Below are 25,942 nucleotides of genomic sequence, written 5' to 3'. Positions count from 1 at the left end.
TGGGTGTAAATGTTGCAAATGCTTTTGATCCCTACAGAACAATAAAAATACTTCCTCTGCCCATAAAAAACATCTGGCAGTAGCCCCGTTTATCACAGGGTTTAAGAAGGGTCCCTTAATGACTGGTCTCAAAGACCCAGACAAGAAGTTGCACATCTTCCCCTAGTGCATAAACATGGTAAATGTCCTGGTTTTGACAGGGATAGAGTTAATTTTCTTCCTAGGAGCTGGTGTGGTGCTTTGCTTTGAATTTAGGATGAGAGTAATGTTGATAAAACACCAGTATTTTAAATGCTGCAGTGCGGAGCTTACAATAAGTCAAAAGCTTTTCTGCTTATACTACCCTGCTAGCAAGGAGTTTGGAGAGGCACAAGGAGCTGGGAGGAGACAGAACCAGAACAGCTGACCAAAACTGGCCAAAGGAATATTCCAAACACTATAACATCATGATGAACAATAAAACTAGGAGAGTTGTCAAGAGGTGCCATCTACTGCTTGGGGACTGCCTGGGTCCAGTGATACATTGATACACTGTGTATCTCTTGTTTTATATATTCTTTTTTTTTTTTTTTTTCTCCCACCCTATTAAAGTGTCTGTATCACAGCTAACCAATTTTACCTTTTTTTCCCTCGAGTTCTCTCCCCCATCTTATTGTGGGGGAATGAGTGAATGACTGTGTGGTTCTGATCTGCCCACTGAGTTAAACCACAACAGTGGCTGTTGCATAAATGCCCAAGGCTACTTGGTTTATGTCCATATATACATAAAAGTATCGTGCAAATCAACCTTTATTATTTAAAAAAACATTTTGAGACTTACAGTTTAAGCTCACTAAATTCATATAGTATGTTTTATAACATTTTAGAAAAATGCTTTTGTTTTACTTTACTTCCTGGGTATCAGAGAGATTGAGAGAAACACATGTTTAGTCCCCATCCTTTATCTGAACTTTAACTGCTCAAAGCATGTCACAAAAATAGCTCTCTTCCAAGTGGTGAAATATGAATGTAAATACGGTGTTATACATAATTTCTCTCTAAAATCATACGTTGTTTCTAACAAGAAAAAAGAAATTCTGTTGTTGAAATGGCATATTTTTTTCCAGCCTTGTGACTATCTGCAAGATTACAGTGACATAATCAGTATGTTGATATTTTCAAAACTCTATTTCCATCAATCCTCTTAAACAAGGACCAGTTCAGAACATATTACAATACCACTGAGTTTTCCAAGACTGAATACATTTCAGTCTTTTTCATGCTCAGAAGCCCATTGGTTCGCCAATAATTGAAATACCGGTGATCCTCATCTGTTTACCAATCTGTAAACTAAGCAGCAGCTTAATCTCTTTGCTATTATGCCAGTCTGTTGACATTTTTTTGGAAGCAATGTCAACTGTCCAGGATTCTAGTCACTGGAAAGAGGTTGAGCTTAATGTTCTTTTCTGCTTCTGGTAGCAAAAGAGGATTTTAATATACTAAGTTTTGGGATAGGCATGGGAAAAAAAAAGTGTTCATGTGTGATGGTGGTGCTGGAAATTCCCAGTTCCTAGCAACACATTACCAAAACAAAGTTTATGTTTAATATATATAATATATTAACTATATTCATACTCTATTTCTATGTGCAAAACCCTGAAATTTCTGGATAAATGTGTGTTCTGTTATTTCTCCAGGATGCATTATCATCCCTTAAGGGGAACAGTTCTCACTCCTAAAGATGCCAACAAAACAAAAGAATTCCTTGGGCAACAATTCTGGAGGCATTTTCAGTGCTGTACGTAAAAACACAGTTGCTTTGATTTATACACACTCAACCTGTTTATCTTTTAAGCTGTAACTAATATTTTAAATATTTTTGGCTCTCACTATGTCTTATGTACAAAAAAAAAAAATAATAATAAAAAGAAGGAAGAGAATTGTATTCCAATTTTGATGGTGCTTGCAAGAATTACACTAAATGCAAATCCTTTTTCTGCTGCTGGTTTCCCCTGTGAGGCAAATCAATAGTTACTTCTGTCAGGTTCTTTGAATAGTCAATTATATTACTTTACTTTTCAGCTGCGTAAGCTGATTTGCATTACAAAAGTTTGCGATTTGTTACTGTAGGGAAAAAAAAACAACAGTTTAAACCACAAAATATAAAATCTGAAGCAAGTGGTTACTTTAAGATAGACGAGTTTCTCTACTCATTGACAAGCAGATCATCACCCTTTTTGAGCACCATCCTCCACAGCTCAATCCATTCTAAACTAAACTTCTCAGTCAGTCCTGCAAAAAATTAGATTTCATTTGTTTCAGAATTATTAATTAAATTTAAACTATACTTTATGCAGCTCCCTAGATCCAGTAGCTGATCATTCTGGTCGAGTTTTGACTTAGACAGCTATGCACAGACTTAACACAGTGCTGGAAGAAAATGCTGAAGCTAGAAATCTGACCGTAGATCAGTATACAACTATGTGAAAAAATGACAGCTAAATTGTTCTTACCGGCAAAGGAATATTATTTGCATGAAGATAATCTGAAAAGATAATTTTCCAGAACAATTTAATCATTGCCCCTTTAAAAATGATTTTAAAAGATGCATGGATTGAAGTGGTCTTTCTTGAGTTTAGATAACCTATTTATATGAAAGTGGAATGAGGTACTTTTATACTTAAAAATACAGTGACAAAGGCATATCACTCTTGCTGTAGACAATAGATTCATTCCAAGAATTTAATCCCTCTCTCAAACCTTTGATTTTATCTCCAGATGATTTACTTGTACTGTAGCAGGACAAAAACTTTTCCATGAAAAACAGAGGGAAAGAAAAATATCCTGTAGACGGTTACAGTTAACTTAAAATTCTAACAAACTCTGAATGACACATTTCATATTATTTTTCCATATGGGAATATGTCTTCTGTATCCAGACATTAAGTCTGGCATAAAGCAGGCTTTATTAACTTATTTCCAAAATTATAATAATAGAAATTATATAATCATATATAATAATAATATATATTATAGCAATTTTTATAATATAATAGAAATTTTTAAAATAGAAATAATTATATAATAGAAATTATATAATATTATGATTAAGGCATTGTAGCTTATATTTTATCATAATATATTCATATTTTACTATTATCCAAACTCAAATCAATGCATGTTTCATTAACATATTTCAAAATATATAAAAAATATATAAGAAACTTGTATTTACAATTTGTCTCAATTTAACATTTACATCTTCACACAATTGCTTAAATTCTCTAGGAACTCATTTCACCCCTGAAATATATAAAATCTTATTATTTATTAATTGCAAAAAATATGAATAAAGAAAACACTGAACATTATGTTTTCAAATCAAGTCTAGGCCATACACATTACATTTGATAGGATAAAAGGATAAAGTAAAATTATAATACTTATTCTTTTTAACAGAAGAAATTCATTTTTATTTATTGCCTATAAATATGATGCAAAACAGAAAGAAATATTATGATCCATGCCTGTACCAGTATAAACTATATTGTCAAATAGATCTAGTTATAATTTCTTTTACATAGAAGCAAATTAGACAGGTATAGCACACAAAATGAGCTGAACTTTGTCATCAAAGAAAATTGGTTTTTCCTTTTCAATTTCATTTCAAAGAGATCTGACAACTGTCGCTTTGAGCAAACTTTAACAGCACAATGTCTTTTGTGCAAGTTTCCCTCTGTCAGCTTTTTCATTCCAGCAGGAACTTAGAACAAAGTGTGTGCTGCCCTTTCGTTGAGAACTTCATCAGTTGAATGAACACTGCAATAGTGCAGTGAAATTGAGGGCATACTCTCTCCGTGAATCTGAACAGTGCATTCTCAACAAATACAACTTCTCTTTTACAAGGGTAAACTAGCCAGTTCTCCTGTGCTTACTGAAAATGAAAATTCATTTTAAAATCCACCTGCTCAAACGTAGACAGGGTCTCAAAAACAAAGCTTTCAATTTTCACATATAGAATGCAAGGAATGAATCTGCATTTATTCATTCTTAATTTTCCCATAGTGAAATTGTGTCACTCATATCATACTAAGAACAGTGCTGTTGCATATTCTTGAAGACCAGTACTCTGAGGAATGTTTATTTGTGGTAGGCATAAGCATTCATGCATAATTAACTCAGTTACTCAGTGATTACTTTAAATGAAACCTGGGAAGCAGTTCTATATTATCTCCTCTGACTCTCTATACTAGTCTCATATAATAGGGTCAGATTGTAATTTGAAAAGCTTCATTAGGAAAAAAAGAAAAACAAAGAAAGTCATTATTTATGTGAATCTGCCCTGAATGTATCTGCATTTATGAAAGCAAGCTAAGCAAATAAAATACAGAAAACAAACAAAAACTAGCAAATAAATGGAAAATAGTAAAATTAGTACAGGTGACATCTTTGATAAAGATCTGGACCCTCAAGTGCATGCATTTTCAATCACCTTTTACAACGTTTATTGGATCACTAATTTTAACCACTGGAATAGACTGCCAAGATAGGTTGTGGAATTTCCAACCATGGAGGAAAGCCATCTGGGCATGATTCAGGACAGCCTGATCTAAGGTGAACCTGCTTGAGAAAGGATCTTGGACCTGATGTCCTTGAGAGGTTCCTTCTGTTCTCAACCATTCCCTGATTCTGGAAAAAAAAAAAAATCAGATAAATTTTAATCAGTTTTCTTTTGTGACATTTCATGTCCCAATCTAGAACTGCAAAATATGTTATTCCTTGTCTTTCCAGCTTATTTTTTTTCTACTACTTAAATATCAGTGTAAAACATGAACATAGAGAACACTTGAGTGCAGAGTGGGTAAGCTTGCCAAAGAAACCCATCACTAATTTCATTTCAGCCCCTTGATTATCATGTATGTTAAATAGTTGAGAAATCAGTTCAGATATAGTACTAGAATATATGTACATTCTGCCATAGAAATTTTTATCTCTTATAAAGATTTGTAAAATGATAAAAGAGCCTTTCCTTATGTGGTTGTTGGAAATGACAAATGTTTCAAGAACTCTTTTTTTGGCAGTATGGACATGTGGTTTGAAACTCAGCAAAGAAAGGTAACTGATGTCATCTACATGGACTACTTCAAGGCCTTTGACATGATCCTCGTCACATCTGTATCTCTAAATAGGAGAGAAATGGATTTGAAGAGTGGACTATTTGTTGGATAAGGAATTGATTGGAAAGTCACAGCCAGAGGACTGTGGTCAATGACTCTATGTCTAGGTGTAGACTGAAAACGAGTGGCATCCCCCAGGGGTGCATCTTGGATCTGGTACTCACTAACATGTTTATCAATGACATAGACAGTGGGATCAAGTGCACCCTCAGCAAGTTTTCTAATGACACCAAGCTGAGAAGTGCTTTGTTACAGTAGAAGGAAGGGATACCATCCAGAGGGACCTTGATGAACTCAAAAGGTGGGCCCATGTGAACCTAATGAGGTTCAAGAAAGCAAAGCACTTGGTTTTGCACTTGGGTTGGGATAGTGCCTGCTGAGAAGAACTTATGGGTCAATGGTATCCTGGGCTATATCAAAAGAGGGGTGGCCAGTAGAGTGAGGGTGGTGATTGTCCCTCTCTATTCTGCCCTTGTGAGGCCCTGTCTCCAGTACTGCATGTAGGTCTGGGGAACCTAATACAGAAAAACTTTCAGAGACAGCCCAAAGGAGGGCCACGAAAATTATCCAAGGTTTGGAGCACCTCTTCTATGAAGACAGGCTGAAGGAGCTGGTCTTGTTCAGCCCAGAGAAGAGAAGGCTTGCAGTGGGACCTCCTTATAGCCTTCCAGTATTTAAAGAGATTATAAACAGGAGGGAAGTCAACTTTCTACAAGAGTAAATAGTGATAGGAAAATGGGGAATGGTTTTATACTATAAGAGGGAAGATTTAGATTAAATGTCTGGGGGATGTTTTTCACTGAGAGGGTGGTAACATGATGGAATATGTTGCCCAAAGAGGTTGTGGATGCCCTGTCCGTTGAGGTGTTAAAGGCCAGGTTGGATGGAGCTCTGGGCAACATGATCTGGTACTTGATCTGGCAGTTCGCCCGCAGCACGGGGCCATGGGGTTAGAACTTAATGACTTGATGGTCCTTGAGATCCCTTCCAACCCAAGCCATTCCATGATTCTATAATTCTGGATAGGATATATATTTTGTAATAACCTTTTTAACTTGTCATGCCTCTTTCCAAAAGAGAACTCAAGAATGGATCATGCCTCACACGCCATTTTGTGCTGTGCACAATATTGCAATGGACCCAGATGTTCTGGAGTATTGTACTTGTACTGTAGGTGTAGAATGACTGCATATGTACTCACTGAGCAATTCAGATAAACTGAGAACCGGTTGAACCTTCAATACTTGAATCAGACCCTTCCTTCCTTCAAGGAAAAGTTGGCTCCACAGGAGTTAATGGAAGTTTCCCACAAAAGATCCTGGTCAGGATGAGTATCTTTTTTCCTCCAAGTGTTGCATATTAATGCTTTATGTGTACCGTGGCTGTTTGTCTCCTGTGTAAGCATGTACACAGTCACACAGCTGAAAAACGGTATTTGTTGCACTGTAATAACAAGTTCCTGGAATTTCTGTTTACATCCTATTAATATAACATGCAGTTACAATATAACTGTACATCTATAGCTGTCTATGTTTTTTTTTTTTTCTTTTTAATGAAAATACAAGTGGTTTTATTTGTGGCTATTATTACCATTGGGAATATCTCAAAGCGTATACCAGAGGGGCGGATGTCATCCAGAGGGTCCTAGAGTGTAGGTCCAGGTGAACAAGGTTCAACAAATCCAAATGCAAAGTCTTGCACCTGAGTTGAGGCAACATATACTGCGAATACAGTCTTGGGAGCAAAAGGATTGAGTGCAACCCTGAAAAAGACCTGAGGAATACTGGTCAGTGGCAAGCTGGGCATAAGCCAGCAATGTGTTCTCACAGACCAGAAAGCCAACCGTATCCTTGGCTGCATCAAAAGATGTATGACCAGCAGGTCAAGGGAGGTTATCCTGCCTCTCTACTTTGCACTAGTGAGGCCTCACCTGGAGTACTGCAACCAGCTGTGGTGTTCTCAGTACAGAAGTGATATAGGGATGTTGCAGCACATCTAGAGGAGGGCAACAAAAATGTTCCAAGGGTTGGAACACTTCTCCTACAAGGACAGACTGAGAGAGCTGGGGCTATTCAGCCTGGAGAAGGCTCCAAGCTGACCAGATAGCGGCCTCTCAATATCTAGAGGGAAGCTACAGGAAAGAAGGGGACAAACTCTTTAGCAGAGTCTGTTGTGTTAGAACAAGGGGGAAATGGTTTCAATCTTAAATAGAATACATTTAAGTTAGATGTAAGGAAAAAGTCTTACAGTGATGGTGTTGAGGCACTGGAACAGGTTGCCCAGAAATGTAGTGGATGTCCTGTCCATGGAGATTTTCAAGGTAAGGTGGAATCAAGCCCTGAGCAAACTAATCTAGCTGTACTTGCCTCTGTTCATTGCAGGGGAGATGGATTAGATAGTCCTCAGAGGTCCTTTCCAACTCTGAGAATTCTATGATTCCATGACTGTGGTTTTTTGCTTAGAGCTGTTACATCTCAAATTCTGGTTAAGAAAAAGTGAACAATGGCCTTTTCTGTGAAGTTCAATTTCAATTTGAACTTACCCCATAAGGATTTACTGGTGTTTAGCTTTGGAATTCTGTGATTTGCTTACAGTACTGTGAAACAACATTCCTGGTTATCTTTTTTATCACAAATGATGCAACTTTACATTCTAGTGGAATTTTTTATGAGCACATAGGGGAATTGTTAGGTCAGAGTTTGACTTGGTGATTGAGAACCTGGTGAAGGAATGTGGCTGGGCCAGGGAGAACAGGCAAGTTGTTTGCACCTGTGTTCCCCATGAAAGGTGGACCCAGGGTTGGAGCCACCCTGGGTTCATATAATGGCCAGCTAGGGAAGAATGAATAGCTCTTAGACCTTGGCTGCTTTCTGAGGAGGGGTGTTATATGGCAAGTGATACCCTTCACCAACAGGGTGAGTTCAGCTCTTCTTTTTGTATATTGTTATTGGTCTATCTGCAATTACTTTCCCCAGTATTGATGAGAACTTGTCAGAAGTAGTTTTGCTTCTTTGTGAGCAGAACAGAGCATTAACTACCAGCATCCATCTCTAATGTTGCGGGCCTACATAATTGAATAGTAAATCCTTCCTTTCTCTTCTGTTGTTGCAGAGGTCTCGTGTTCAGCACGGACTTTAAAATGATGATGCTGTCTACATACAAATTTGTCTGTGCTATAAAAGTGTACCAGCATGAACATTTCCATTCTTATGCTTATCATATACATGCAGATTGTTAAAAATATCCCAATACATAATAATCATGAGAACGAACATAGGCATACCTATGTCCTGCATTCTCTGACTGCTTTAAATTATGGAATTACAAACCTAAGAATATGTAAAAATGATGCAGAATAGCTGATCAAAAGTTAAGGAATAACACTCGGAAGTGGTCACAAAAATAACTGGAGAGCTATGTTAAAGTGTAGAGACATTTTAAGCTGGTAAAAAAAAAAAAAAGCTTAAAAATTGCTTCTGTTCATCATGTGGGATGCATAGATGCATTCTATGTAGAAAACAAGTTGAATCAGAAGAGAGATTGGGTGAGGGTAAGGCTAGTCTCCTTATTTTTGTTCATATGTATGTTTCTTTTTCTTTTTTTTTTTTTTTCCTGCAGTGGTCATCTATTAGCATTTATATAGCTTGCTGTTTGAAGACCTCTTTTGCAGTCAGACAGTGGATTTAACAAGAGCAGGACTATTTCATGCTTTGAATTCTTCCATTAAACGTAACTAGAGTTTTGCTTGAAACATGAAACAAGTACAAACTTGTCTGAAATGTGATTTGAAATTAAAATAAGCATTTTCTTTTCTGCAATATCTTTGTGAGATAGCAATAAGAAAAAAAGAAATAATCTAGATACTTCCCTGAAAACTGAGCCACTAAAAAATTCTAAAATAGACCATACAATTTAACTTCACGTGAAACCATATAGCTAGTAATAAATTTCAATATACTTGAATATAATTAAGTAATACTTGAGGAGAGGCTGGCAATGATGGCAAAAAATCTTTTTAAAAACCAAATAAAACCATTTATTGATAGTGTAGAAATTTGTGAAATAATGATTTTCATGGCAAAAGGAAATTTAAAATCATCATAAATAGTATGATAACTTTAGAAAATAAGTGCTATCATAAAACAGATGGAAAAGAATTATTTGATGAAGAAATATCCTGTTGCCTTTTATTGAATGTTTTTTTTTTTTTTGTTTCTGTCTTCTGTGTCTTACTTAGACAAATAGCAAGGCAAGATAGATTGCCATAGACAATGCAAACACAAAGAGGACATTGTGGAGAAAGCCATCGTTACTTAAACTATCTTTTGAAGTAATCTTGTGGATGTATGACTCTCTCCAGTCATGGAGGAATTTAGTATTTGGCTGCTATTCTAATAATTACTGCTATTCTAAAAATTACGCTGGTACTATTGTGAATTCTTTAGAAAGGGAAAAAAGTCTTTTACTGAGGAAAATTTTCTTCTATTAAAGCAGCGGTCATTTCTGATGATAAATCATGCTCAGATGTCATCATGTTTTACGACAACAGACGTATTGGAGCAAGATTGTTAAGTGGATAGTTTATTTCTTCAGAACTAAGCTACCTCAATGATTTCTATGCACACTTTAGCTGTGAGCTTAGCGCTGCACTAGGAGATGTCTGGAACAGCGTTTAGCTTGAACTCTTGGCTTCTCTCTCTCTCTCTCCCCCTTCCAGCTGTAAAAGAATAAGAACATATATCTGTTTTTCCAATTGAAAAACAAAAGAAAATTACATTCTATCGTTTCTCAAAGTAGAAGAGTTTTTCTTTTGACTTGGAAATGCTTTTTGAAGACACAATTTTTTTTTTTTAAAGGAGTAATTGAGAGAAAATGTGTTTATATCTAGAGATTATAACTGCTAACATTTAGATTATATAACTGCTAGCATATTAAAATTGTGTGTGACAATAGTTCTAGCGTAATTATTAGAATAGCAGGTTCACAGCCAAATACTAAATTCTTCCATGACTAGAGAGAGTCACACATTCACGAGATTACTTCAAAAGATAGCTTAGGTTATGATGGCTTTCTCCGTAATGTCCTCTGTGTTTGCAGTGTCTATGGAAATCTAACGTGCCTTGCTATTTGTCTAAGTAAGACACAGAAGACAGAAACAAAAAAAAAACACATTCAATGAAAGTTTTCAAAAATATGCTTTAGGTACTGCAATAAGCAGCACTCTATTCTAAATCAAAAACCCTTGATTTATATGAGCTGAGTGATATGTAGTTTTATGTTCTGGCATTATCTTGGATCTAACAGTTATTGACGTTGTTAATGGAATAGCAAAGTTATGGACCACTGAGACAACAGCTAGAGTCCGGGATCATATAGGATGTTTTGGTTTAAAATCTACAGAACTTGCTTCACCTACAGCCTATTTCAGGCTATTTTTTAAAGTATTACTACCATACGCAATTCTATATACACCTACTTCAAATGTATTTGTTATTTTAGAGTCTGTTTTTGATACGCAGAGCTCCTGAAACAAATCTTTTTACTTCCCTCTAATGCCTTTCATTTGCCTAATGGAAATCAAGAACAGTTCATCTGAAAACAAGTGTAATGTCATCATACAGTGGACTATAAACTGTTGCCCCTCTTGTCAGAGATTAGAGAAAGATTAAGTTCATTTTTGTAATAGAAATGATATAGAATAGCATGTTTATGCTAATGTATTTCTGCACTTAATATGCTTTGTACACTTTAAGTTGTAGTTTCTCCCTCATACATATTATATCCACTTGACAAATCAGCAAGCCTAAGATTAAATCTGCTTATTTTCACATCTGGAAAACATTAAGGTCATTCCTCTCAATACCTGAAAGCAATCAGTTCTTTTCATTTGTTGAATATGCATTGATAGTTCTGTTTATTGGGGATGAATTATCCAGGGCTGTCCTCTTTGCTTTGCTTTCGAAGGGGGGAAAAAATGGTAAAACTGACTATGGTTGGAAATTCTCATCTAATCTACAATATATTCCTAGTCCAGTATATGTTATCCATGGGATGCTTTCTGTAAATTCAGTGTATTTTTGTTTCTGTTTTAATTTTATTCCCTCTGAATGTTTTGTATTTGAATTATATTTAAATATACTTCCACATATGCTTGAATATCTTTTTCAGTTTGGTAAAATATTCTCTGCTGTGGCAAGTCTTACCAAAATATTTTGAAGTAAACAGCATTCCTCTATAAAACAGGTTTTTCAGCAAACCAAACCTAGAAACAGATCCCTGGTGATACGAATAGCAGTACTCTGTAATGCAAGAGGAAATAAGAGTATCCAACAAGCTTGTATTTATAATGAAATGCCATTTCAAGGTGAATATAGTAGCCATCTAAATAAATGTCACTGTGAGGGTTTTACTTTACTAAAGCACTAAACAGTGAATGAGTCTAGCCTTTGATTAGATAAATGTCCAAGGCAAAGCACCCAGCATCTCAAGAAAAAGCCATCTATAAAATCAAAAGGAGAGAATGCTTGGTACTAGGTTTTATTTAGATTGGGGGAGGATGTGTAGAGGGGGTAGAAGAGAATTCAGTGTAGTTTATTTTTCATTTTCTCCTGTTTTTCTTTTGTTTCAGACAATTCCAGATCCTGTACAGAGAGGGTGTGCTTTTGTTTTTTTTCCCCTTTCTCATGTGCAGAACTAAAGATTTGAGCACTCAGTTGCTATGGAAACAAAAAGGACAGAAACAGTTTATGTAATTCAAAAGCTGTCAGCCTATGTGCTGGGGATTTTGATAACTAAACCTAAACATGAACCATCCTTTTTAAAAACCATTGTGACACTTATTACTGTTGCTAGGGGAAATAAGGCAACTATTTGTTTAGCTTATTTCCCATCAGTTTTATAACTAGTTTGGATTTTAGAGTTAATTTGTGATCTTAATCAGTGTTTATCAACTCAGAATGGAAATAAACATGAAGTGAGCTGACAAACATCATTTAAAGACAAGACTACTAATGTAAGCCATCTTTTCTGTATTACATTTGATACATTTGATACGTGCTCACCCAATGTTAAACGGAGAATGAAAAATGCTGTATTTTCTGCAAAATACAGTATTTTTTTTTTCTAAATCCTGAAAGGAAAATGGAGATGCTAGGATGAATCTGGAATGAAAAGATGATTTTTTTCATTGATTAGCTCTTATAGATACTGATATTGTCCATTTTATGTATAGTAATAGTATTTTTTACTATTTTACATTTATTATATTTTACATTTTATTATAGTAATACGGCATGCTGGTGCTACCCACAGATGCCAGAAAAAAGTATTTTTATCAGATTTTCTTGAGCCAGATAAATGAAGCAAGAAAGTTACTCAAAAATATAAAATTTGTCTTATTGTGTGATAATGAAGACTTGTAACTAGTATAAAACTCATCTTCTCAGAATGTAACACAGTTGAGCTCAGAAGAACAAAAAAGATCATTACTCAAGAAGGATTTCTTGCAGGCAGAGAGGGAAGAGAGTGGAATAAAATTGTCAGAACAGTTTTTACTGTATTTTGGCACATATCTTTTAGCTTTTTCTTTTCCAGCCACACTTCACAATGTCACAAAGAAGGCTGTGATTTTTTTTTTTTCCAAGATAGTAATTGAAGCTGTTAAATAGTGATAGTTGTGCTTCCAGAGGGCGTGGCTTGATGAACTCAAGATCAAATGCTATGGACACGCTGCTGTTATGTTCCCTGCTCAAAGCAATATGAAAATAAATGTGATACAAAACAAGCAGTTCAGAATTCCTAATAACACAGTTCCAAGTGTTTCAACAGTTATGAAGGAAGACAGAGACATAGAATATCAGAGCAATTTGAACAATTTTTACTTTCTGGCTTTCCTAGTAGTAAGACTTGCATATCTGTGCAGCCAATAACTGATTACTCATATTACAGTCTTCAACAGGTTTGGAAATTTGTGGTGGGTATATACGAAAATGATTACCATGAGCCTGTCTCGCTCCAATTTATAGGAGGGAGATGAGGTTCTTTTAATATCTGTATACCCAATGTGAGATTAAGAAACAATGGTTCATATGTTAGTCCAACCACTTTATTGTAAATCCTAATCAGGGAGACGGGAAAGGAAGGAGGGCGATAGAAAAGATAGGAAAGAAGCAAGAATCGCGTAAGGCGGGGATAGTCGCCACCAGGATCGAGCAGCGGTCCGTTGCACACCGCTTCAAAGGTCCGAGGCAGAAGCAGCAGGGGGGGAGAGCAGCAGCGTGGCCGGCCTTGGGCAGCAAGCGGGCAGCAGGAGGCAGTCGCAGAGCCAGTTGGGGGGGGGGATGGGGGGGGGGGGGGGGGTAAAGCAGCAGGACTCAGGTAGGAGGCCCAGGAGAGTCCGTCAGCATGCGGGAATTCCGTAGTGAGGAATCTGATGGCAGACACCTTTGTTCTTCTTCAGCATCGTGGTAGAGCGCAGAGCAAGTCCGGGAGGGAGAGGCAGGTCGTGAGGCTTCTTCATGGCAGAGACCTCTTCTTCATCAGGAATCTGTTGCTAGAAAACCTCTGTTCTTAGGTTCCCATTTTATCTTTCTTCTCTTTCTGCCTACCTGATATTCCTGGGTGCTTGAGCAAGAGTCATGCGAGTACCCCCTGAGATGGCCATCTTCCTTGAGATAAGTCCACACAAAAGACCACTTCACGGCCATTAAGCTGCAGCTTCTCTCTCTCTCCTTGCCCCTGGCCTTGTCTATCTGTGTCCCTCAGACAAAGGATTTCACAACCCTTGCCCAGGACTTGTCCATCAAAGTTCTCCAGACAAAGGATTTCTCAACCCCTGCCCAGGATTTGCTTGGACTTGTTCATCTGTGTCCTCAGCAAGCTTTGAGACAGTGATGTGAAATAATAATCTCTTACAGAGCCCTACAACATAGAAATTTCTCTGTTACTATAAAATAAAAAAAAAAGATAGCATTTTTAGTAGTAATGAATCATTTGATGGCGTAAATATTCTAGGCATCTCTGCCTAGGAGTTCGTTTTGAGTTGAACATATAAAGAAAAACTTAGAGAGAAACTCAGTGCTTTTAAAAACTTCACCCTTACTATCTTGTTCGTGCAGCTGGTAGAACACTAACCTGGCAGTTGGATTTACTATAATAAACATCAGGGGGTTGCTGTGTGTTTTTGTTGTTGTTGTTGTTGTTTTGTTTTCCCCAAGTGCTATTAGCACATGATAGGGAATACTTTTAAATAAGAAAAAATATTTCAACACCATCACACAGTAATTCACTGGCTTGTTTTATAATTAGGCTGTAGTACCAACAGTCAGAAGACCTGGCTCTATTGTAGTAAGTTTTAAAGAATTTAAGTTAAGTTGATTTAGATGTGACCAAAGGTGTTTCTGAAGTTAGCCGTTGCCTCTGATGATTACTTGCAGCATGATCTTAGACAAATGAAAATTGCTATCCATTAGATGGGAAAAGCAATTTCTCTTCCTCATCCCTCTGCCCCCAGCCAACAGGATGTCTTCAAGGTCATATTTATTAGCTACTTTTAAATTACTATGCATTTGTATATAATCAAAAATAGACTATGAAGAATTATGAGAGTCTCAGAAACAGGTGTTCTGAATATATGTAGTAAATTACAGAAAATGCCACAACATACATGCTTCAGTGTGCTTTAAACTGTATCACACACTAACAAAAACATCCCAGCACTCTGCATTAAAAATAAAACAAAAACAGAAAAGACAAAAGCAAAAACCAATTAAATGCTGCTTAGTTTTTGGCATCCTCATCCAAAAGAGGAAAAAAAAAATCCTCATAAATTAGCCCATACTTGAGCAGAAGAGATCATGCGAGTTGCACAGAAAGGGAAGAGGAATCTAATAATACATATTAATAGCTTCCTCAGTAATCTGAATTTGTCCCATGTATTTCAGACCTCAGTCAAGAGAGTGTTGCAGTGAATCTGTGAGTAATATAGTATCCTGAAGAGAACAAGGAAAGAGGTAGTTGAGTTCTTTAAGTATTTTTAAAGGACTGAAAGAGCTAGTAGCTGAATTAATTTAACAAAACAAAATGAATAAAGAAATAGAAAGAGCTGTATCTCAAAATCATTTTTACCAAGAAGAATGTCCTTATAACTCTGTTCCAGTCATACTATAATTGGGGGGAGTGAAAACAAAAACTAATCAGAGCACTGTGCTGTGTTACTCACGAGACTGTAACTGGCAGTAAAATAGAAAGACTGTCTGCTGCTGTGAATAACTTCTATGGTGAGGCCCAGAACAGACAAGTATTATCACTTATAACATCTGTCTCAGAAAGACTGAGCCAAAATGAGCTAGTTAAAAAGTTACGTCTTCTTTTATTTCAAGAACCTTGGCTTAAAAAAGCCTTCAGGGATTTAAGTTTTGAGAGATTTTTCTGAAACATAAAATGTATGAACTACACCCTAAAATTATGTTTATGTATCTTATTTTAGAAAAACATAATCATGAGGCATTCTGTAATGGTGCATGTATGTATGCACTGCCATGTAAATATATACATATACACTTTAAAATAATTATTGGAAAATATGTCCTTGATGTTAAGAGAACAAATATGTTAAATACTCTATGAATAACATAGAAACCTACAAAAATTTAAAATATATATGATAATTCAAGATTAGCCCAGTGAAAAATGCTTAGATTGTTGGGTCAAGATTTTAATTAACAGATGAGAGCAGAAGCTACTCACTTCTTTCTCTAATCATGCTGTTTTTGCAAAAATAACCTTACTTTCTTACTTCTTTCCTTTTCCTTCTTCTTCTCTTTTTCCTGTTATGTGTCTTTGTTAAGAATACAGTAAACACTCAAATGTTTGTTCACACAATTCTTTTTAATTTTTGTAGATCAGAAAGAGAGAAGTGATGAGCCATAATTCCCCCCTGTGCAGGCACTGTAGCTACACTCAGTTCTGTTGTTTGATCCAAGTTTTTAAAGAAAGACAAATCACTAACCTACCTTTAAGACAGAAGCTACTTTAGGTATGTGTTACTGATTACGTCTTCATCAGCATCAATTACTGTAGTCATGTGGTATATTTTTCTTGTTACAACATAAGTTATAACATATAAGTTTGATGCTGAGTCAGTTCATTTGTAATTTGCCACGTTCACTGTAGAAAGTAAAACTGAAAGGCTGAAAGCAATTTTTTCAATTCTCAGTCTTGTCATCTTAGCAATTTGAAAGAATTCTGTTTTAATGCGGTAAGATGGTTTTTTTTGTTTGTTTGTTTGTTTTTCCCAGAGCTGTATGTAGTATGTGCACAGAATTTGCAGAAAAGTTGTCTCTTAAATAGTAACAGGTAGTTGACCCAACCTGCTGAAATGCAAGATGTTATTTTGCAAATCTGTCCTTATTCTGCTGCAGTGATGCATATTTACGAAGAAATCAAGCATAAAACTGACGTCTGCATGTGGCATTGGTAGCATTCATTATATCTATGCCACAAAAACGATTAGTCATTTTAACTGATATTTTCTAGGGAGATGATATCTTATGGTTTGATGACTCAAACTGCTTACAGAGTGGGAGAATGTTTCGCATTGCCACACAATCAGTACTGCAGATATAACATAGGAGTGATGTGACCTTTGGTCTAAACCATTTCTGCCATTCTTTCATTTTATGTAAGGTAATTCAGTATGCTATTTCACTCTTAAGCAAAGCAATAAAAATTTCATAGTAATGCAGCTTTAGGCTTATTCATGTATTTGACAAAACTCATCGCCACCAGTTGCTATGCCATGCAGCAGCTGAACAGCTTTTTGCAATTAAACGTATTACATTGTGAAAGATCAGCCACTCCATCTAATGCTAGATTAGTGACCACGTAACCTGGATGAGAAGTCAGAAGATACAGAAATCATAAACAAGGTTTTGTCTAACATATATCAGTTGGAGGCTTTGTGTAAGAGCAAGTGGTATAAAGACATCCACTTCTCCTCTCCTGACATACAAAGTACAAGCTGTTTGCTATCTTAGAGATTCTGTTCTAATCTGACAGAACAAAGTACCCTCTTATGTATTAAGAGCTATATAAATAACAATATAGAAAAATTTACAATAATTTGTTAATAATTCTCCTGAGATTTCACTCTCTATAATAGCACTGCAGGAGCAGGTGATGTCTGATGTTAAAGTGTTGTGTTTATTGAGAAACATATGTTTGCATTTATGGAAAAAGGCTGATTGTTCATTACTTTCTTTCAACAACACAGTAAAGCACTAAGCCTTCAAGTACTTTTCTTGTAAAGCACTTCTTGTGCATCTTCCTCTGGGGTTGGAAATGTAGTTCTTCTAGTGCTTATCTCTACTACTGTGTTTTTTATTCACAAAAGTGGTGTCTATTACAAGTGCATGGGAATATTTAAAAAGAAAGCCCAAGTATCTATTTAGATTCTCCATGATGGGATTCATATAAGCTGAGCATAGAGAGAGTTTAGATCAGTACAAGATATCCTGAGCTCAGTTATACTCTGTCTGGCTAAAAATCAGTGTTATAGAGATATGATATATGTATTATATATATATATATGTATGTATTTTATATATATATGTTGAAATCAAAGGAATCACTGAACTTAAATGCTGGCAAGCATAAATCACCATGCACAGGTAAAGGCTGACATAATATATTTTATTTTTTATAAGTAATTTATATGCCTTTAGTTTTGTCACTGTTTTTTTCCTTTAGCTTATATATTTCCTCCACTTGCATGGTGATTGCATGACCAGCATGTTTATAAAAAGCAATCACAACTCCTGCAGGACAAAGAAATGATCTTATTTTATTCTTCTTAAATATGAAGTTGCTTTAATATACTCACTTTGATCACTCTATTGTCAATTATTTCCAAACTCTTACTTAAACATGAGGAATCACAACTCTACATGATGTTCCAAATTTCTCTACTTTACATATTATCGTGGAATGGTTAGGTTGGAAGGGACTCCAACAATCATCAGATTGCAACTCCCCTGCCACAGGCAGGGCCACAGACCTCTAGAGCTGGTACTAGATCAGGTTGTCCAGAGCCCCATCCAACCTGGCTGTGAACAGTGCCAAGGATGGAGCATCCACAACCTCTCTGAGCAGCCTGTGCCAGCACCTCACCAGTCTCTCTGTGAAGAACTTTCTCTTGACATCCAATCTAAACCTTCAACTCTTAAAACCATTCCCCCTTAACCTATCACTGTTTGCCCTTGTAAAAAGTTGATTCTCCTCCTTTTTATAATCCCCTTTTAAATACCGGAAGGCTGCAATGAGGTCTCCTTGCAGCCTTCTCCAAACTGAGCAAGCTCAGCTTCCTCAGCCTGTCTTTGTAGGGGAGGTGTGCTTCAACTTTCCAGAATGCTAATAACTAACAACAAGCTGCACATCATTAAATGGTTTGCTCTTTCTGTATTCAAAATAAATCAATTTGAATTTGCCCTACTGCCTCAAAATCATGATTTATTAATACTCCCAAATAGGTAGTTTCAGAGACAAATAAATATATGGTTTGGGTGCAGATGTGTGTAAAATTCATGAATTTAATAATAATTACTTTTACTAGTTAATTGAACTTATTTGTCCTTAATATACCTATTGCTCAGATGAGTAAGTAGAGTAGTATTTTAATAAATGCTAATGAAGTGTGAACAAATGTTTTCCTTTTAATCATTTAGTTGCACAAAGGTATGTGCAAATAACGTGTCTACATTGCAAGTGTTTGAGAAAATTATTGTTTTACAAATGTGTAATGTTTTCAGCTAATTTGATTTTTGCTGTTATTTTAATTTAATAAGTTCTCAGCAGGAGCCAGCACCTTGTCAGAATGATGATGGAAACCAAATTCAAGGATTTTGTTTTGGATAGCTGAAAAAAAAAATAATTCCTAAGTGAGTTCTCCAGAAAAGCAAAACACATTTTGCAGTGTTTTTTTTCCTTCTATGGTCTGCCATTTAGAACTTCTTAGAGTTAATCTTGTATCTTTTAACTTTTTCTGTGCAGGTTACATGGGGTTAAAACAAATACTGCAACAGTAGACCTCAGATCATTGCATGAAAACTTATTTCAATATGTAGTGCAATGACTTTGCTCAAGACCAATTGTCTTCTCTACCCTCCAGGTATAATCTCTGCTTTAATAACAACCAGTTCAAGACATTTGACAAAATTAGGCTTTTAAATGTATATAGCTATGAGGCTCAAGGCAAAGCGGAACTTATCTCCAGGTATATATGCCTAAACTATCAAGATTAACCTTGTTTGAGATCTCCTTTACCCCTACCTACCAGCAGAAAATGCTTTCCTTTTAATCTGGAAAAACTCTACATAAAACCAAAATTATCCAGCCCTGATCAGTGATGCATTGTCACCTAGATTCCGAAAGAATGGTGCAAACTGCTTGAAATTACATCCAGTTATCACTGTCAGGACGTAGTTTTGTAAATATAGATCAGAAAATAAGAGCATTATAATACAGTTATCTGGATGTGTAAAACAAAACAAAAACAAACAAACAAACAAAAAAAGCCTTTGAGTTTAACACTTCAGTCAGTACTTCATATCTAAGAATGTTTGAAATTCAAAAAGTTTCAATGCCACAAATCCACTCAGGTACTCGAAACTCTTTATAGTTTTAGATCACAGGCAGCACTTCAGGAATTCTAAATTGTCAACGATTTATGGGTTGGTTCGGCCCAGTTCCATGACTAGCGGGGCAGAGGGATTTCTCAAAACTCTTTGCCAGGAGTTATATCTCCTCTCTGACTGCAAAGCCCACTGGGGAATGTAGTTCTTCTCTTCTGAACAGGTACATAGAACTTGAGCATTAGCAGTTAAACTCCCAGTGCACTGCATGATGTTATGATGTCGAATACCGGTAACCAATAATCATAAAACCATGACATAAATCTCTGATAATTTTTTTTTAAATTATAGTCACTTTATTTCTGAATTATTTTTCTTTGCATGCTTTTGGTTTTGCTGTACTACTGGCTTTTAAGAGCTGCTGCTTCTCTTTGATATTTAGGCTTTTTTTATGCAAAGTTTCTCTCTGGAGAGAAAGTATTTAGTTTTTAATACAGCTACTATAAGATTAATGTAATTAACACCTAGCACCCCTGTTAGAATACTTGTACACATTATTGTAATGTTCATTAAAGAACAACCTTACATGGGATTTGATAAAAGATTTCTGAAAAAATAATTATTTTTAATAATTTGAGGAACACTGTTCTACATTCCTTATGAAAACATTTGAAGTTTCAAAAACCTGCTTAAAAGTGTCAGAAATAGTATAAAAAGCAGCAGGACTTAATTTTATTCAAACTTCTGAAGATGTATAGAATCTGTTTTTAACATGTCAAAATATGATTTGAGCATTATTTTTGTGGCAAATGCCTGCACAGCTGCAGATTTCTGGACCTCTGTAGGAATTAATGGGATTTTAATACAACTTAATACAACTAAACAGGATTAGAGAAGAATATTTGAGAAAAAAAATCTTATATTCCCATTTTATTTTATTTTATTTTTTTGTTCCAAGCAAACTGAGTATTGTGGATATTCATAAAATAAATTCTCTTCATATTACAGTTTAATTAATCCAGAATGACAGTTGAGTCTGCTTTCTTAATGTTCAATTGTAAATCATCTGCAGAGCTTCAGTTAACTTGAATTCAAATGCATTTATGCACTGCAAAAATGAAAACATTAATCCAGAATTATCTCTGTGGAGTAAATTTAATTCCATTATATTTCATGCCAAAGCTTCTATGTGCAAGCCGTTAAGAACTGACGGCTAATTTTTTAAATCAATCCTTCTATCTGTGAAATAATGCCAATAGTATACCTTCACAGAAAAAGAAATGGTGTAAATACTATTAATAGCAGAATAGAATAGTAGAATAGAATTAAAAGTAGTATAATATTAATGATTAATATCCTTATTTTTTGTTATTTTTGATGTATTAATGGAAATATTCATCTTGTAGAATCTGTTGAGTTTGTTTGTTTGTTTGTTTATTTATCCTTAAATAGCCAAAAGAACAATATTAATTACAATCACAGTTGGTTTTGGTCATCCAGTGATCTGTAACTTATCCTGATTTCCTCAGATTCTCTTTGAAATTGAACATCTGAATATTTTAGAAGAAAATCTTCATGAGTGTGAATTATTTGCAAATTACTCAGAGTTTATTCTTTATGATGTACAATTGACAAGCTGAATCACATCTTATTGTTTGTATATCTTGAACATATCAGCCAGTTTCAAAAGGTGAAAAAGGAATAGAAATACTAGACAAGTTTTGTCAGGAAATATTCAAACAAATATTTGTACTAAATTTTATGAAGTTTGTGATCTTCTGGCCTCTGCACAATTTCATTGTAGCATCAGCAGATAAATACTCAAGACATAAATAACTGTTATTCTAGTTTTGAGTCAAATCAACTTCTCCTCAAGAATGAATTCTACTATTTCTTTAGCTCTGTTGTCCAGTAATAAAGGCTTGATATTTTAAGCATTCCCTACCAACACTGAATACTTTCCCTGTTACTTGTACTTAAGCAGAAGCTGCAGTGTGCAGCTTCTTTTATCTTTTCTGACAGTATTACATAAGCCTAGCAGAAAAAAAAATCCAAATCACATCAGCTGCAAAATTCATATCTTTGTTTTACTTCCTGCTCCAGAAATGTTTTTCCCAGTATGCAGTTCCTTCAAGATCAATTCCTTACTAAACACTCATGATTCCTTCAACAGTTATTATACAGTAATTGTTATATATTACTATACAAATGGCATTCAGTAATTACTATACAAATAACATACTTTAAGAAGAATAATAATAGGCAGTTTTTGCAAAGTCTGATTGGAAATGGCCTGAATGCAGTCTTTGTGGGTCCCATGCCAGAAGCAAATAAGTCTTTAGATACATGCACTGAACCATTGCATGCTGGAGCTGGAGATAATTCTGTCTTTCACTACAAAAAATTTCTGCAGGTAACTGATTTCCAGTGAGCAGTGCAAGTTTGTGAATTAAAGCAAGTCCCCTTTAATTCATTATGTTAAGATAACTGCAGCCTCAAATGGTCAACATTTTAAGTCCAGAGCAGTATTCCAGTTAGTGAGTGAAGACTTTTATTTAACCACTGTAAAGGTAAAACTGGAATGATTTCAATTAATTTTTAGTTAAACAAAGACATATACAGGAAAAAATAGTCAGCAGAGAATGAAGTGCCAAATACCTACTAAGAGCAGTTGTTTCTTGAGTATTTTTGCACAGGAAAAGTATTTTGGAGTTGTGTTTGTACAGAATGCATGACCTGCTGAGAGTGAAAGGGCAATTTGCTACCAAAGATCTCTTCTGTAAATCCTGAAAAGCAATAGGAAACAAATGCCAGTATTTATTCAGAGCAGAGAACGAAATTTCATCACAAAACAAATCACTCCAGTTGCTGGAAAGATTAATGGGATGCTTTTCCCTTAGCTTGCTATGTTTTGTACAATGTATATCTCCACATGCTTATTAAGGAGGGATGAAAGACTACATGTGCACAGAGAGTGCATTGCGCTCCTTAAACAAACTCATCACTGCCTTGCTGAGCACAGTTATGACATTATGGTATGTTATGAGCAAAGCTTAAATCTGTGGTAATTTAAGTCACTGTCAAGGTTTTAAAATGTGATTCGGCAAAAGCAGTTTAACAGCTTGCCAAAAATGTAAGATAGAACATTCTGTACAATTGCTTCACATGCTCAAGAGACTCCTGAAAAAGGAATCTGCTTTCCATCATGAAGTGTGAAATAGATATCTTTAAGTGAGTGAAAAATAAGTCATTTTCAATATAATGTGATGAAAAAGATCCTAGTGAAATGAGGTATTATTTATCCTAATGAGATTTTTAGAGATACAATATTTCTATTTTAAAACTGTGTTAAGATATTATCACTTACATTCTTCAGTTACTAGTACTGCTGCCCCTATTTTTATCAGAAACTATTTTATACAGATAGAAGAAATTAAGGTTATTTCCTTCCTATTAAATTTCCTGAGTGAAGTTTAAGCACAAGGGCAGATTTAAAGGGCAGATTCTCATTTCTCTCTTTCTTTTCTTCCCCTTTTATTCAATATAGATCCAAACAACAGAGATAAGAGCAAGCTGGGTTTATTCTTGCCAGGTACCATGATGCTTTTATCCATGCATTGAGGTATCTAATAGCCAAGTCATATATCAAACTCAAAGCATCCATGGTAAATTTAGGAATAGCAGACTAAAACTGGGATCACTCAGCATAGCAGAGTGCCGAGCAGCAGTAGATCTTGATGATAGACTAGTCAATTCATTACAAGCAGTGCCTGTCTCTTATTTTTCCAGGCCACACAAAAGTAAAATTAGTTGTCTAGGGGTGTGAAAAACACTAGGTCTCTCCTGTTAGTTTTTTTTTTTCTATTATGACTGGTCTGAAAGGAGCACCTCCTGTTTTATTATTTTGGTAAAATCAGAGGTGGATGTTGGTGGCATGGCAGTGGAGGTTGAACTTTCCCAACAACATTCTCTTACTTCATGCAAAAGAGAGGCAGTCTGATACAATGGCATCTGACATAAAAGTGTGTGTGAAGCAAAGGTGTGTCACTGAATTTCTCCATGTGGAAAAACATGCACCTACTGACATTCATTCATTGATGGTTGCTGCACATCTATGGAGACCAAACTGTGGATGTGAGTGCAGTCAGGTGTTGGGAGGTGTGTCTCAGCAGTGGTGCCAATTATGTGTAAAACAATCCATGTTCCGTACAGTGATGCAATGTTTTACAAACACAGCATGCAGGCTCTTGTTCACTGCTGGTGAAAAAAGCTTAGCAAATGATAGTGTCTATGTTGAAAAATAGTATTTTGTAGCTGAGAATTTGCTTTGTCAAATAGCGTTATTGTGCTCTTTGTATCAGATGCTGATTCCATGGAAATAAACACAAAGCATTACTTTTGGAGAGACCTATATAGAATCAGTTAAATACTGTGGCCATATCTGCATGTAGCCTCTGTATATTAAACACAGAGCATAAGGGTGCCACTGGAAAAATAAAAAGAATAGTTAAATTTTTGACTCTAATAACTTGGTTACAATTAACTACATCACAAGCAGAATATGACATTTCATGCAAGACTGTTAAAGAAGTTTAATCTAAAAAGGCAGAAGAGGCCAATGCAAATGCCTGGTTTAGAGCCATTAGGCAAATAACTTTTAGAGTGCCTTAGCATTTCCCAGGTCTGTTGAAGACAGTTCTCCCTTCTCATTTGGCAGAGGGTGTACACTCTTCTTTGATTGTTTATTCTGACCAATATAACTATAGAAACATTTCTTGTTATTTTTCACAAACCTCACCAAGTTTAGTTCCATCTGTGCCTTGTCTTTCCTGATCCCATCTATGTCCAGATGACATCCCTGAATTTTTCCCAGGTCTCACATCCCTGATCCCACTCCCTGTGCTTTTCCTTCTTTTCCCTCAGTGTGACCAGCATGTCTTTGTTCAGCCATGCTAATTTCCTGCATTCTCTTCTTGATTTCTCATGCAGGGGGATGGAGAGATGGAGGGATCTTGTGTTCTCAGGAAAGTGTTCTTAAAGAGCAGCCAGGTCTGTTCTGTCTGTGTCCCTAAGGATAGTTTCCCAGGGCATTTACTAAAAATTCCTTAAAAACGTGAAAGTTCGCTCTCCTGAAGTTCAAAGTCCGAGCTCTGCTTTTTGCTATGCCTGTATTCCTCAAGATAATGGACTCAACCAGGACATGATCCACAGCCCAGACTGCTTCTGAGCTCCTCTGAATTGGTGAGCACTGGCTCCAGTGACACTTCACTTCTGTTTGGATAGTAATATTTGCTTGGGACTGGAAATAAATAATAAAATTTTTATTCAGCATTAAAAATATCTATTTTCAAATAAATATTCAAATTTCTTGAATTTTCATTCACATATTTCATGTTACAAGCTTCTTACCACCAATCATGACCTAATGTCTCTGTGTTTTGTTACTGATGGTGGCCACAATTAATTCTCAGTCGCCTTGTGCAAAAAAAACAAAACAAAATAAAAAAAATGCTTAGGAGCGCACTGGTTACAGTCAAAACCAATCAGACTTAGTACGTGATCTTTTGATCTTTTGACTCAAAAGACAAAATGATTTGGTTGGAGTCACTGGATTTAATACAAAGTCTTCAAGAAATTTGAAATATTCCCTTCATTTTGTCTGGCTTGACCCCATCTGAATGTGACAGTTCAGAAAGGTTGTTGTCCTCAGCAGAGATAGAGATTTAAATCATCTTTGCTTGCTGCATGAATACATTTGTTCCTGGTGAAATGGCGCCATTCTACTTGACTTTGTTCCTAGTAGCTTTCAGCTGTGTGTTGTAAGGGATTTTTATTTTTTCCTTCCACAGGTCAAACATAATGATGTATCCAGGATGCTGTATTCAAGGATTTGAGTCTTTGGTACATTACTTTGATGCAGATCACGTCCAAGAAGGAATAAAAACCTAAATTAAAAGCCTGAGAGCTTTTCTTACATATCTTGTAAGTTACTTTTTTTTTTTTTTTTTTTTTTAATGAAAACAACTCAGAGCTCAATTAATACTCCTGTATTATTTAAACATAGGATTGTGGGTTTAAGATTGTCAGCTGTTTGGAAATTTCTGTCTGAGAGTCAGACAGAACATCACAAACATCCTAAATGTACATGGAGTACTGGCT

At 35.6% G+C, this 25,942-nt stretch overlaps 1 long non-coding RNA gene across 1 annotated transcript; it reads left to right on the top strand.

Moving 5' to 3' along the window:
- The first annotated feature begins 7,900 nt into the window (after window positions 1-7,900).
- Window positions 7,901-25,738, top strand: LOC116229036 (uncharacterized). The gene is made up of 3 exons (XR_004166926.2): window positions 7,901-8,071; window positions 24,773-25,024; window positions 25,633-25,738. It is a non-coding gene; the product is annotated as an uncharacterized LOC116229036 (long non-coding RNA).
- The last annotated feature ends 204 nt before the right edge of the window (window positions 25,739-25,942 follow it).

The sequence above is a fragment of the Phasianus colchicus genome, chromosome 5, assembly GCF_987193195.1.
Source record: "Phasianus colchicus chromosome 5, bPhaCol1.hap1.1, whole genome shotgun sequence".
NCBI classification, from domain to species: domain Eukaryota; kingdom Metazoa; phylum Chordata; class Aves; order Galliformes; family Phasianidae; genus Phasianus; species Phasianus colchicus.
This window is presented reverse-complemented; position numbering and strand designations above follow the sequence as displayed.